The 14,620-nt window shown below is 47.4% G+C and overlaps 1 non-coding gene across 1 annotated transcript; it reads right to left on the bottom strand.

Moving 5' to 3' along the window:
• Positions 1-11,372: 11,372 nt before the first annotated feature.
• On the bottom strand, positions 11,373-11,479 carry LOC142453959 (U6 spliceosomal RNA). The gene has a single exon (XR_012785507.1). It is a non-coding gene; the product is annotated as a U6 spliceosomal RNA (small nuclear RNA).
• Between the last annotated feature and the right edge of the window lie 3,141 nt (positions 11,480-14,620).

The following is a 14,620-nucleotide window of genomic DNA, read 5'->3' as shown; positions in this document are numbered from 1 at the left end:
TCTATCTATCTATCTATCTATCCTGTTCCCAATGATTCTGATCCCAACACACAGTGACTCGGCATACTTCACAGTAGATCTGAGTGCCACGGTTATTTCAAGGTCTTCTTTCGGTAGCTATGCTGGGTGGATTTGAATTGACAACTTTTAGGTTGGGAAATGAGACTAAAGGTTTTTGACACTTGGTGATCACTTCCCTCTGTCCAACCAAGGCCTTTGTGAAATCCCTGCTCCCAGCTTTAGACCCTGGTGTAGAGTCCCGTGGTCAGTGCGAAGAGGACTTGTCTATCGCGCAGAGGCTGCACCTCAGGAGGAGCGAACCAGACTCAGATCAGAGTGAACTCATGCACGGTAAGTCAACAGGGCAGAGGAGAACTAACTTTTCAACAGGGTTTCCTATGGAGAATGATGCAGCTTTAATATTACAGACGCAGAAACCCACAGGGGCAGGGTCGCCTTGAATCAGAGTCAGCTCATTGTCAGTGAGGGTTTGGGTGGTAGGGCTTTGAGGCTGTTGTTTTACACGAGCAGACAGCCTCGTCTTTATCCCAAGGAGCAGCTGATAGGTTCAAATGCCCACTTCGCACTGAACAACCCTGAAATACTTAACGCACTGTGCCACCAGGGCTCCTTGGGTGAGACAGAGCTAGGAAAAGAAAGCGGCCTGTGGATGGCTTCTCATTTGTAGCTGGGTGAATGCCCTTGTCAGATGTTCTGGTCAAAGATAAACACAGCAACAGCTTCGTTCCAGCTGTCTTGTGCAAGACGAGCAATCTGAGAAGCTCTGATAGGAGAGGAGTCATCAATACTATTTCAGAGGCCAGGGGCCACATGAGCAGAGATGCTGGCATCATCCGCCCCAGCTGGGAAGCCCGGGGTGACTGCCCACTGCCTGTGGCTGAAGTCCATGTCCTACGTGCTTTCCCGTCTGGCTTCCTTGGACTCTGGCTTCCCTGGAAACTCAGGAGGACTCCTGCCAAGATTGATTGCACAGGGCAGCATCCCCAAAGTGTACTATGGATAGAAACGTTTGGTCTGTCCTAAGATGTCTCTCTCTCTCTCTCTCTCTCTCTCTCTCTCTCTCTCTTGTCTTTACTCATACTTGACTTGAGTCCCAAAAGAAAGATAAGGCTTTCTACTCCCATAAAGAGTTACAGTCTCAGAAACCCACAGGGTCCATTCTACTCTGCCCTATACAGTTGCTATGAGTTGGAATCAACTCGATGGCAGTGAGGGTTTTTTTTTTTGGGGGGGGGTTGGTGGGGGAAGGCTTGAGTCCTAAGATGATGGGGCTTACATTGATCCCTCATTGTAATGAGGGGTGTGTTAGGCCAGGTTGTCTGGAGAAACAAATCCAGTGACACTCATATGTCTAAGAAAGAGCTTAATCACAAGAAGTATTTATATCTCAAGAAGGCATGGCAGATCAGTGCAGCTCACGTCTCTGGGTCTGATGCTAGCCTGTAAGTCCCTCTTCAGACTCGCAGGCTGGTGATGCACAAAGGTGAACCAGGAAGCAGGTAGGTACAGGCAGGTGGGTGCAGAGTCGCATGGATCCAAGGTCGGTGGGAACATGGCAGGGCACCAGTAGGTCTCAGGGCTGGATGGCCCACATGGGGTCACCCCTCAAGACAGGCAGAGTTCTAGCGGGCAGGAAGGTGGAGGGGCAGAACAAGAGACTACCTCTGTTCATCTTGCTTCTCTACAAAAGGCTCGTGACATCAAGGAGGTGTCATTAGGCTGAGACTTGATTGCCAGGCTTGACTCCACCACTAACCAAGAGTGTCTAGTTGTCAGAATCCCTAGCTGCCACAACCCTAATGACTGCCGAGAGCAGTCAGAACAGAAGATGACTGGAAACAGCCGGCCTGAGTGTGCTGTTGGTCCTCTGCCCAAGCTGTAATACTTTTTGTTTCCCTATCAGTCAACCATTTGCTGTCCTTGTTTTATAGAGACTAGATGGTACCCCTTAGGAAACTTGGTAACTAAACCAAATTTCAGGGAGTGATCCCTAATTGGTTGAAGCCAAGAATGATCATCTGTTTCCCTTGCCATTATTGGCCTCTGAGATGGGCATGGGTATGTAGTACTACTGTTAGCCAACACTGCTTTAGCTTAAAACAGCATTACCTTAAAGATTAGAAGTCCAGTATGATTCTTAAAAACAACAACAACAAAAAAAAAAAAACAACAGTGCACTGCCTCGAGTCGATTCGGACTCATAGTGACCTGGTAGGACAGAATACAATTTCCCCTGTGGGTTTCTGAGCTTTACATCTTTACAAGATCAAAGAGTATCCTCTACTCCCTCAGAGCAGCTGATGGAATCAAACGTCTGACCTTGTGGTTAGTTAGCACCCGGTGTGTAACCCACTACACCACCAGGGCTCCATTTAGTGTCTTCCAAAAACCAATGCACTGTCATCGAGTTGATGCCATCTCGTAGCGACCCTATAGCACAGGGTAGACTGGTCCTGTGAGTTTCTGAGACCAACTCTTCACAGGAGTAGAAAGCCTCAACTGTCTCCTTGGAGTAGCTTCAAGCTGCTGACCTTGGGAATTGCAGCCCAATTCATAACCACTATGCCACCAGGGCTCCTTAGATTAACGCAGATAGGTCCTATTTGGGTCTTACTGCAATAATAATAATAATAAAAATAATTAATAATAATAATAATAATCAGCAGGACCATATTCCTTTCTAGAAGCTTTAGGAGAGAATCTGTTTCCTTGCTCATTCAGGTGTTGGTAGAATCCAGTCCTTGCAGTTGAGTGATGGAGACCCCAGTTTCCCGCTGAGAGTCTCCATCAGCCCCTAGTAGCTTCTCCCTGATCTTTGCACATAACCGGCTACATCTCTGAACTAGTTGTTGTTATTGTTGTTGTTAGGTACTGTGGTAGTTACATAACCTGCTGCCAACTTGAGACTATTAAGAGTAAAGGGGTGGAGTTTAGCCTATCAATCTGGTCGCTGCTTGATGACCTCATTTGGAGGCACTATGGAGATAAACAGCGTGCTGGAGGTGGGTCACACACAGTCTCTGCTTTGTATTCCTGATGATAAGACACATAGAGCCACAAACACTGCCCTATCCTGCATGATCCTCACAACCAGTCCCATGTTTCAGCCCATTGGTGCAGCCCAGGTGTCGATCGAGTACCTCGAGCACCTTCCTCTCCTTCACTCTCCGTCTATGTGATCAAACATGATGTCGTTCTCCAGGGACTGGTCACTCCTGACAGCATGTCCTAAGTGTGTAAGACAAAGTCTCGATATTCTTGCCTCCAAGGAGCACCCAGGCCATATTTCTTCCCAGCTAGATCTGTTTCTCCTTTTAGCAGTCCATGGTCCTCTCAATATTCTGCTCTAGTGCAATTCAAATGCATCGATTCTTCTTGCGTCTTTTTATTCGTTATCTAACTTTCACATGCATGGGAGGTAGCTGAAAGTGCTCTGGCTTGGGTCAGACACATCTTAGTCCTCAGAGTCGTGATAAGGTTCAAATCCTTCTTCCATTGTCTTTTGCCTCCCCCAGCTGGGTAATCGGGGTGTCTCCCATCTCAATGTTGGTACCCTTACTCACATCTGCAGGGTCTCTTTCAACACCTAGCATCTTCATAGGCTCCAGGGGACTAGAGTGGGCAGCTCTAGAGGCCCTCTCATTGCTATCACAGCGTGTGACGCACACCCGGCCCATGAGATGTAAGGGGAAGTTGACTGCAGCGTGCGGGAAAGTTGTAGTTCCCTAATGGAGTTCGGAGGCTTGTCTTGCTCTGACCTACTTTGATTGGAGTGGGGTCAGGATGCAATATCTAGAGCTCTTGCTACTATCATTTAGTCATAAATGCACCAAAACCACGAATGAAAACCATCCCACTTCTAACAGAGGAAAAGAGGTCTTCTGATGACAGGATTGAGCCACTGAACCCAGCTTACAACTACCTACCTTCAGCCTTCTTTTGAGATCATCAAATGTCTTTATGGTAGAAGTCGGTCTGAAGTCAATCATTTAATACTTGACGCTCAACTCCTCCTTCCTGGTATTCAGTCCCTTTGCCGGTCCATCCAATAATGCCCTGATGCACCTTGCTTCTTTTATACTGCTGATACCCCTCATCCCAAACCTCAGCCTATTGAACTGAGGTCCCGACTGCCTGCCTAGCTTTACTGGTCTCCTCTCCAGAGATTGGGTAGAGGGGCCTGTTGTCCTTGGAATTGCTTGCTAGATTGTCCCTCTTGACTTCTTTGAATTACACTTGAATGTGACGTGCCCACCCATCGTGATGACTTGGACTGCTGGGACCCTTTGGAGGGTCCCTAGCCCTGCCCCTTATAGATGTGTTACTTTCTGCTCACTTAATCCTGCATTTCACATCAGACCTATACTCTGCCCATTTTGATGGGTATCTTAATATACAGATCTACAAAGGGATACTCCCTGCCAAAAAACAAAACCCCAAACGGATGCAAGCTCTCCACTGGGTGGAGCTTTCAGAGTACTATTTTTTTTCCTGCTAGGCGAGCATCAATCAACTCACTCTGAGTTAGTGCAGCCAGTGGTATCATCTAGGAAGGTTCTCTCTGGAACAGCGTATTTTTTCATAAAAGCAGTTTCATTCAAACCTTGGGTTTTGCTTTGTTTTGTAATCATTTTTTTTGTTTGTTTGTTTTTTTTGTTATGTTTTCTTTTTAAAAAAATTTATTTTAACAATTTATTGGGGCTCATACAATTCTTTTCACAGTTCGTTTTGTAATCATTTTATTAGGGGTTCGCTCATACAACTCCTGTCACAATCCATGCATACGTCCATTGTGTCAAGCACATTTGTACATTTGTTGCCTTCATCATTCTTCAAACATCTGCTTTCTACTTGAGCCCTTGGTATCAGCTCATTTCCCCCTCCCTCCCCACCCCTCCATCATGAACCCTTAATAATTTATAAATTATTAGTATTTTGTCATGTCTTACACTGTCTGACGTCTTCCTTCACCCCTTTTTCTGTTGTCCGTCCCTCCAGGGTGGGTGTTATATGTAGATCCTTGTAATCAGCTCCCCCTTTCTACCCCACCTTCCCTCCACCCTCCCAGTATCGCCACTCTCACCACTGGTTCTAAAGGGTTCATTTATCCTGGATTCCTAGTGTTTCCAGTTCCCATCTGTACCAGTGTATATCCTCGGGTCTACCCAGATTTGTAAGGTAAACAAGCGGCCATCTAGCTCAGAAGCAACAAAGCCCACATGGAAGAAGCACACCAGCCTGTGTGATCACAAGGTGTTAAAGGGATCAGGTAGCAGACATCAAAGAACAAAAAATCATATCATTGTGAATGAGGGGGAGTGGGGAGTGGGGACACAAAGCCAATCTGTAGGCATTTGGACATCCCCTCACAGTAGGGTCATGGGGAAGAGACAAACCAGTCAGGGTGCACTGTAGCAATGATGAAACATGCAACTTTCCTCTAGTTCTTCAATGCTTCTTCCCCCCAACTATCATGATGCCAATTCTACCAAACCTCATTTTTTGTGATGGCTGGTTTAAGAGATCAGTGTGTGGCTATGGAGTTTTGTTTCCTGCTTTGGAAAAATGCCCCAGAAACTGTAAAAATTCAAGTGTACGAGCAGTATTCTCATTTCAAAAAAGGTGAAATGTTGATTGATGACAAACCTCTTTCTGGATGTCCATCAACTTCCTGAAAATGTCTAAAACATTCATGTGCTTGTGCTCGAAGACTCATGATGGACCGTTGAAGAGATGGGGATGTTACCGTGTATGCTCATGTATAAGCCGACCTGAATATCAGCCGAGGCACCTAATTTTACCACAAAACTGCATTAAAAATGTGCTGAAAAAACTTAGCTTCTACACGAGTCTTTACAGAATCTGGATTATGCTGGAGCTCAGTTCAGTGAATTTTAACAAAGGATTTGGGAATGAGATGGCTCACATTGTGAAATTTGTGCTTTTGGTTTGGTCTGACCAGGAGAGTTTCTAGTGGAAACATGCAGTGTTCTTTGAAAGAACAGCTCAGAAGTAACCCAGACTTTTCCCAAGGTCATTACTGGTGACAGGACATGGTGCTATTCTTTTGATCCCCAAAGCAAACATCAAGCAAGCCAGTGGAAGACACCATCGTCACCTTGCCCCCAAAAGCTCATCAAGTAAAATAAAAGATCAAGACGATGCTTTTTTTTAATATTATTTTTAATGTGAGGGGGATAGTGGACTTGGAGTTCTTTCCACCAGGTCAGACTGTTAACCAGGCCTTCAATTTAGAGGTTCTGAAAAGATTTCCTAACAGGGTATGACATAAAAAGCCTGATTTGTGGCAGGTGGGGACCAGTTTTGACACCATGACAATGCACCTGCTCACGCTGCCATCTTAGTGAGCCAGTTTTTGGAAAAAAACAGCATATCTTTCTTGCCCCATGCACCTTACTCACCTCACTTTGTGTGACTTCTTTTTGTTTCCAAGGGACATGAAAGGTGACGTAGAAGCAATTTGGTGACGTAGAAGAGGTGAAGAAAACAATAAGGGAGGTACCGTCAGCTATCCAAACAGATGAGTTTGAAAAATCTTTCCAACAATGGAATCACAGATTTGACAAGTGTAGTGAGAGTACTTTAAAGGTGATAAGGTGGTTTTGTAAAAAAAAATTTAAATGCAAAGCTTTGAAAAAACATCCATTTTTTTGCACCCCTCTATATCAGACTGCTGGCCATTCTGTGAAGAGTCTTAGAAGCTATGCCATTCCTTGTGCTGTTCCTTCAGTCAGAGATGCCCTTTCTTCATTCTGATACCTCCATCCCTAAATCCGTAGGGCATTCTTGGGAGGAGGTGCTATCAGTACTGTTTTGCAGAAGGTTACAAAACATCAGCGACTTATTCAGGTGGCGCAGCTAGTAAGTGACAGAGCTGAGCTACTAATTTGGCCTCTCAGACTCTTTCACACCTCCGTTAGGCATTCGTGAGGCGACAAAGTCTAATCCTGGTGTGTGGCAGGCTATGCACTGAACTGCTGACCACAAAGTCACCCACGAGTTGCTCCCTGGGAGAAAGAAGAAGCTGTGTGCTCTTGTAAAGATGTAACGTTTAGTCTCAAAAGAACCCAAAGGTGTATAGGTCCCGTAGGATTGCTATGAGTCAGAATTGACTGGCAGTGGGCATAGTTTTGGTTCGGGTTTGGAATCTAATCCAAATCTTGAAGGACTTTTCTCCCTAGCTGTATTATAAATACCTTGAGGGCAGGGGATTTCACTCTAGTCTTTATTGATGCTTAAAGTTAACGGTTGCATCGATGGGCTCCAATAGAAGACCAGCTGTGAGGATGCCACAGGACTGGGCAGGGTTTCATTCTTTCGGACAATGGATTGCTATGAGTCAGAAGTGACACGACAGGCCCTAACAACAACACCAACTTAGCAGTGGACTAGTAAACATGTGACTATTGGCAGCCAGGGGGAGTTTGGAAACAACCTTGATTTGCAGTGTGTTCTGGCTGATCGCAAACCACTCCCATGAGACCACAGAAGAAGAATCTGGGAGTGATGTCCAGTAGCACACTGTTATCTGATATTTCTATCATAGAAACACAGCAGGTCCCAGTAACCAGACATCTATGAATCATAGTGAAGTACGTGTTGGTGCCGTCGAGCTCACTGCAACTTGTGACAAGCCCAGGTGACAGAGTAGAACTGCCCCGTATGGTTTCCTCGGAGCCCTATGGTACTGTTACACCTCGGGCTGCCTCCTACCAGGTTGGCATTCAAACTCACCAGCCGCCCAGGGAAGAAGATGGGGCTGTTTGTTCCCATGAATATTTCCAGTTTCAGAAACCCTATATAGCATCACTAAGGGAGCCCTGGTGGCATAGTGGCTATTTGTTGGGCTGCTAACCTCAAGGTCAACAGTTCAAAATCACCAGTCGCTCATTGGGAGAAAGACCGGGCTTTCTATTCCCATAACGTGTTATAGTCTCAGAAACCTCGTCCTACAGGATCACCAGGAGTTGGAGTGAGCTCAATGGCAGTGAGACAGAGGATCATCATGTGTTGGACTGGACACAGCGGCACTGGGTTTGGGAATCTTATGGGCCCTGATCACCAGATCCTCCTGCAGAGCTGCTGGGTGGATTCCAAGCTGATCTTTGGTTCCAGCTGAGTCCTTATCCACGAAGGAAGCCACCGGGGCTCCTTCGTGAAATAATCTGGAAGTCGTAAATTTGGGGAATTTATTACCTTTGTCTTTAATCTAGTTTATTTGATTTTAATTTGATAGACTTAATCTTTAGTAATTGCTGTGCTTGCCGAAGGGTTTACAAACTTCCTGAAAACTAACCAATTACCCCCACGAGCTGCTCTGAGCTGCCTCCAGCAGGGCACTGTTAGAGTCCAACGTGGATCTTGCATGGATTGCCACTGCAGTGGCAGCGAGGATGCTAACAAAAAGCACATGAATAACCCCGAATGGGCTTTGATTGTAGTCTGGACTGCAGTGTTCTTCCCTTTGCCTGCGTGCTCCTTAGAATCCATCCCTCATACATGACAGAAGGCCAAGCAAAGAAAAATATTTGAGGGTGGCGCCCGAGGGAGAGCCAAGAACTCAGCTAAGAGCTGTGAACACTGAACTCTGCCCAGGGTCAGGGTGGGGCCCGAGGCACGAGCTCAAAAACTTATGTCTGCCTTTGGGCTTGAGCAAGCCTCTGAGCTACAACTGCCGTCTCTTCTCCTCCCCTTACACGCCCAGGACTCCGCTGTGCTGAGGAAAAAGCCCCGGTCATTCCAGAGAGGGCGGCCTGCTAACACGTAGCGAGTCCAGGAAGAAGAAGAAAATAAATTGCAGGGGTCCCCTAAATCCCCTCACTTCTTTCGTCGGGGTGCTGTGCTGATCTGGATGGAGACGAGTGGGCAGGCCCCGCTGAGGGAGCTAGAGGGACAGCTGGTGAACCAGCTGTGCTGCTTTATGGTCGGCACTCTTCTCGTGGCGTTCGGGAATTGTACCATATATGGACTCAGGCATGGGACAGACATTCCAGCTGATTTGCATGAGGGCGTCCCTAAAATTGCATTTTAGAATTAGGTCATTGTCGCGTGAGGACTCCTCTGTCAAAGGCGGGGCAGGGAGGTGGGGGAGCATGAAGTCATGGGGATCCATTGTGAGCGGGCAGGGAAAGGAAGAGAGAAAGACGTGTGTAGTCCTTTCCCAACCAAGGGCCTGCAAAAGGCCTGGGAGTGGTTCTTCACAGCGGTGCACTGGGGGGGAAGAGACAGGGGACCAGCCTTTCCCCTAGACTCCTTCCCCGCCTCTCCCTGGACTCAGCCTGAAGGAGCTTGGAGGCCAACTGGGAAAAGTGTAGCAGAGGGCAAGGGGACTAGCTATGATTTCAAACTTGAGAGGCGGTTATGATGGTCAAGTTGGGGGCAGACCAAGCTCTGAGTTATTCTGGGGTCAAGTGGGTTCAGCCAGGTAAACAGAGATCATTACCCTCTTACTTTTTTAATTCACTGTCATGAAATCCATATGGACTCATAGAGAAGGCAGAGTGGCACTGCCCCCATGGGTTTCTGAGATTGTATATCTTTGTTTGAATAGAAAGCCTTATCTTTCTTCTGTGGAGCAGCTGGCAAATTAGAACTTGGGACCTTGTGGTTAGTAGACCAAGGCATAGCCCACAATGTCACCAGGGCTCCCTCCATCCCTTTGAACTGACGTGGCATAGCTGGAGCTGTGGAAATCCAGGACAAACGGAAAGGAACGAACGGGGAGGGGGCAGTGATCTGAGGAAATGGCTGTTACTCAATGGCCCATAAAGTGAAGCCAATGTATAAATGTTAACTTTCTTGGCAATGTATTTTTTTTAACTTTTTTTTTTTAGGGACCAACTTGAATAGTTTCGGTACACTCTATGTGAACTATTTAATTTGTTTCCAAAGACCAGATGTAGGGGATACACTATGGCAGCGAGAGTGAACAATTCGATATGCAAAGCACAGGCGAAGCTCACACACATACCACGGAGTGAAAGAAGTCAGACACAAGAGAATGCCTTGCAGCCCCATTGATGTCTAGCTCCAAGCCAGGCAGGGCCCGTCTGTGATGTCCGGGGCAGGATAGAGGGCCCTTTGTTGGGCGTAGTGGCTGGCAGGAATTGGCAGGACTAACTCTAGGGATGCTGGTACTGTACTGACGCTTTGTCTGGGTGTAGATGGGGGTGACAGCTTAAGATTTGTACACTTAAGATGTGTGCACATTTCTGGCTGGGAATAGCTGTAAAGTTTACTTAAAAGAAAGGAAGAGCCAGAATGCAATCCTGTGAAATAAACAGTCACCATCAAGTGAGGGTCCCTGTGTGGCAGGACGGCATGTGCAGAGGGCTGTTGTGGTGAAGCGCCGTCAAGTCAGTGCTGACCTATTAGGAGCTCATGTACAGCAGAGCTCGGCGCACTGTCCCGTCCTGTGCCTTCTGCACAATTGTCAGGTTTGTGCCCGACGGGGCAGTCACTGTGCCCATCCATCTCACCAGGGGTCTCCCTTTCCTCACTGCCCGTCTACTGGGCCAGCAGGATGTCCTTGCTCCAGGGACTGGTCTCTCCTGAGAGTACGTCCCAAGGACATGAGAGGACCAAAGGGCTCAGAGTCAGGAAAGCTCATTTCTGTAAGTGACTGCTAGAAAGATCTTGGAATTGTGGCTCTCCTGTCTGGCCCTCCCTCGGCATTGGGATAAGGTTGACAGAGCATACTGAGTTTCCATTGAACCTGTCCAACACATTCTGATGCCATAGTCTCGGGCGCCCTACCCATCTCTAACGGGGATCGTTTATGATTTTGAATTCTGTTCCACATTTTGTTCTTTTTGCACACGAGCCAGGGTCTTCTCCTGTGATCCTTCGCTGAGCTGCTGTGAAGACTGATGTTTGCACGGCCCACTGGTCCACTGCACCAATGCACGTGTTTCTTCATTTTCTCCACACTCTGGCTTCTGGAATGGGAGAGACCGACAGTTAGTTGTCCCTTCCACGGTCACCCATAAGACTCTAAGACCGAGGTCGCTACTCACCAAATTAGGATGTAGAACGTTGTCTTGGTGAACTGTTTGTGCCAGTTGAGCTCAGTGTCCCCTGAGACGGTGATCCTTGATCTCCCAGGCCCAATGGCTCATCCCCTCAAGGATTTTGACTAGACCCAAGAAGTATTCATCACAGCGTCTACCCCTTGTATGCTCCACCATATTCTTGGACATAGTCATGCAAACATAAATATGCATATTCAAATGTCCTGTCAAGTCTATAGATATTCATGTTTATACACCTACTCCCTCTTCCACCTGTTCTGCATATGAATCTAACTAAGCATCTACTCATAGACCTCCCTATAAAATCTGGACTGCTTCGTGAATTTCCATGTCATCTTTGAGAAGGGCGCGTGTTCATCTTCTGGGTAGTTTTCCATTCTGAGTGTATGTGCTGTCGAATTAAGCACTAGCACCCTTAACATTGACGCTCACCTTGGCCTTCTTCATCCTCACCTCTGACTGCCTTGGTCTTCATGATTAAAAGGCTTCAGGAAAACCTAAATCCCTGTAAGACAATGTTCAGGATCCCAGCTGAAGACCAAGCATCAACAGGTTTGGGTAAATAGTAATGATCTCATATTTATTTGTGCTTCCCCATTCCGAAAGCCCTTCCGTCACCATTCCCCATCATGTCACTGGATTCTTTACCATGCGGAAGATAAAGCTGCAGGTGCTGCAGCTGGATGGCCTGGATTGGAATTCCAGCTTCATGAGCTAGTAATCGATGGACCCTGGAACAACGCCCTCATCTACGAAATGGGAACGGAATGAAGATGGAACCATTAACACGTCAAGGCCTTACAGTTTGCCTAGATTTTGATAAATATTCACTGCCACAACTAAAGATGTGTATTTTACAGATAAAGAAGCCAGAAGAAAAAGAAACGGATGGATCCAAGGCTCATTCCTGGCATAACCCGACCTGACCTCCAGGTCCTCTGCATGGCAACATTAGTTGTGATGTCACGTGCGACAACTTGTCATCCATGTTTATGTAACAATAGTAACAACACATGAGGCCCTGTGCTAAGTGCTTTATCACACAGCATCGCATTTAATCTTCACAATAACCTCTGACACAGGCATTACAACCTTATTAGCTCCAAAAACCAAACTCACTGCCGTAGATTCAATTCTAATCCACAGCAACCTTGTAGTCCAGAGCAGAACTTCCCCCATGGGTTTCCAAGGCTGTAACCACTATACAGGAGTGGAAAGCCTCATCTTTCTCCCACAGAATAATGGGTGGTTTCAAACTGTGGATCTTGTGGTTAGCAGCCAATGTGTAACCCACTACACCCCTAGGGCTCCTCATACCCATCTTAGAGCAGGGCAAATCGAAGCCTAGAGATTCAAAAAACAAATCTGAGGCAACCAGCTGCTAACGGGGAAGACAGGATTTGAATGTGGATCCTGAAACCCAGGGTCTGAGTGTCCCATCTTCAACGTTCCGTGAGCTCTAGAAAGAAAAAGACCAGCACAGGTGCTTGCTTTATAAGCAACAGAGGTTTTTCAGAAGACCTGGATGAGGCTTTAGGGCAGTCAGAGGCCCTTCTCCATCATCCATCCTCCCCTCAATGCACATGGAGTCCCTTAGGTGTTTTGGAGGCTCTCGTGGACAGACTTGCATATCTGTCTCCTGGCTATTAAGCAGCCAGGCCAAGGAATGGAGACTCAGATGAGCATTTGCTAGCAAGGCCACAGCTGGGTACCTGCAGGCTTGTCGGATGCTGCCAAGGCAGAGATGGGCCAGGGTGCTTGCACAGAAAGGGTTTGCAATGCCACGAAGTTTGCAGAAGAAAAACAAAAGACAGACGGGACGGATGGCACTTGGCACGGAAGCTGCTAGTGCCTACAGGAGAGTCATAGATGACGAAACCTGGGAGCACCTTCCTGCCTTAACATTTCAGGAGCAGGCCTGGGAATCACCCCTTGGCTGGCGCTCACGCATGGTTGTGACTGGAAGCCTAGACAGACAGGACTGTTTTGGCTTCATTTCTTTTTCCTGCCTTTATCACCAGCACTGCCCTCTGATTAGGGGTTGTCCCCCCAGCCTTCCACGCTGCCTTTCCTCAAGGGGCCCCCTGGTGGACAAGCAAAGACTGAGTGAATCATCTGAGGCAGGAACTAAAGGCTCTTGGCCATGGTGGTGGGAGGGCCCTGGTGGGTGCTGTGGTGAAGCATTTGGTTGCAAACAAAAGAGTTGGCAATTGGGACCCACCAGCTACTCTGTGGGGGAAGGACATGGTAGTCTGCGCCCATCGATATTTGCAACTTGCAGAGTTCTACCTTGTCTTCTAGGGTTGCTATGAGTAGAATAAACTCCACAACCATGGGTTTGTAGGGGGTGGGGTGGGGGCTGGTTAGGGGCCAGGAAGAACCACATGGTCATGCCAATGGTGAATGCACTTGGCTGCTACCCAAAAGGTTGGAGGTTGAATCTCCCCATATGTGTGTCAGAATAAAGTCCTGGCAATCCACTCACAAAGAAGCAGCCACTGGAAAATCCTCATGCTGGCAGCCCTATTCTGATGTAGATGGTGTTGACAGGTGTCCAAGCCCACTTACCAGCACCTAGCTGTTTGCTGGTGATGAGGAAGCAGAGTGATCGGTGGGTAAGTTTTTCTTTTTCCCAACAGAATTTAGAGAGCTTTGTTGTGAATCACTCTTGTGCCCCTTGGGTGAGTGCTTGACTGTGACTTAAGTGGCAGCCAGGACTTTGAGGGGGGCTGTAAAAGAAAGGATTACCCTTTTCTCTCACCTTCTGTGTAGTGCCCCATTAAAATGTAGCACATTTTGTGTTTTCCCAAAAGAATGTGGGGCTGCAGTGTGAACAAGGCATTCCCTCCCACCGAGGTGGGATTTTCATAGCTCCTTTCGACATCAAGAAGGTGGGAAAGCTGTGTTCAAACCCAGCCAATTGGTACCGCCCCCCAGAAAGGCTGGGGAAAGGTAACAGGCTTGTTTGGGGCCAATGGAAGGTGCCCAGTTTGCAATCACCTGGGGATCCGATTAAAAGGGAAATTCTCCATGGGCAGGGCTGGGGTGGCGCTATGTCCCCAGCACACTCCTGCAGCTGGCTGGACGAGCACTCTTGGGAGCATGCCTGCACTTTCCCCAGTCAGATGAGTGGAGGGTGATGATGATTCCATTAGACTTCTTGCTTCCTCTGCAAGCAACCAGGGCTGGATTCCCAAGTAGGTGGCGGTGAATGTTGCTATGATACCGAATAGGTTTGGATGGAGCTTCCAGACTAGATAGACTTGGAACAGGGGCCTAGTGGTCTACTTCCAGAAACAAATCATCGCAAACAACAGCCCCATCCCATCATGCATGGCGGTCCCTGGGGGGTAACAGTTTTCTTGGTCTCCCCTCCCTACCACCAAAGTTATTTTTTTTAAGGCATAAGAAATATATATATATTTTTGGAGGTTTCTTACTCACTGTCATCTAGTTAATTGCTACTCATGGTGACTCTGAAGGGTTTCGAAGGCTGTACATGTTTTCCAGGAGCCGAGAACCTGTTCTTTGTGCCCCAGAGCAGCTAG

Source organism: Tenrec ecaudatus, chromosome 7 (assembly GCF_050624435.1).
Source record: "Tenrec ecaudatus isolate mTenEca1 chromosome 7, mTenEca1.hap1, whole genome shotgun sequence".
In the NCBI taxonomy this organism is placed as follows: Eukaryota; Metazoa; Chordata; class Mammalia; order Afrosoricida; family Tenrecidae; genus Tenrec; species Tenrec ecaudatus.
The sequence above is the reverse complement of the archived record's forward strand: the minus strand, read 5'-3'. Positions and strand labels throughout refer to the sequence as shown.